The following is an 812-nucleotide window of genomic DNA, read 5'->3' on the forward strand; positions in this document are numbered from 1 at the left end:
CCATTTAAGCCGTCTCCAGCCATTATTAGATAGAACATAGTTTATTTTTCAAAAAAAAACATTTGATAATTGTCTGGAGGTTATAAAGATTTTGCACGTGAATTTGAAAATGTTATGATGCATAGAAGTATTTTGATTCTTAAAATCGAAATTACTTTGCAGGTTAGATAGTCAACATTCTGAAAGAAAAAAATGTCAGGAGAAAAATCTTTAATTAAAAAATCTTAATACGTAATTTAAAAACCTAGGTATTTTTGTGTATGAAAAGCTTTATAAGGTTTATAAATAACCTGCAAAATTTTGTAAAGATAAACATACATTATTCAAAATCACAGTATAATTATTCTCACGGATACTTTTGAAGTTACGAGCTTGGTGGATCCCACCCAGCTCATAATGGTAGGGCTAGATGACCTCAGACACTAGTACCTAAATTATCACAACATTACTGCCACCAGTTATAATCACTTTCGCTACAATTATTATCACAGAAAAATAAACACAGGTAAAATCCAATGAAATTAGGATTTTTTTCAATGAGATTCATAACTGCTTGATTTGTATTCTGTACTCAGAAAGAACACAACTAGCACATATATGTATTGTTACGACAGCGGAAGTCACGTGACGCTAGTAACACGACATGAACTTCTAGAAAAATCATGCCCCTTCGTGAAGCCTGGAGTGTTTACTAGATGTACGGTATTCTTGTGTATAAGACCGCCAAGAAGTGACGGCAACAATGTAATGTAATTGAATTGCAGACAGAGATACAGACGTACAATTGAGCCAAGCGTGTGAATCGTTCGCTC

The sequence above is a fragment of the Limulus polyphemus genome, unplaced genomic scaffold (assembly GCF_000517525.1).
Source record: "Limulus polyphemus unplaced genomic scaffold, Limulus_polyphemus-2.1.2 Scaffold300, whole genome shotgun sequence".
Lineage (NCBI taxonomy): Eukaryota > Metazoa > Arthropoda > Merostomata > Xiphosura > Limulidae > Limulus > Limulus polyphemus.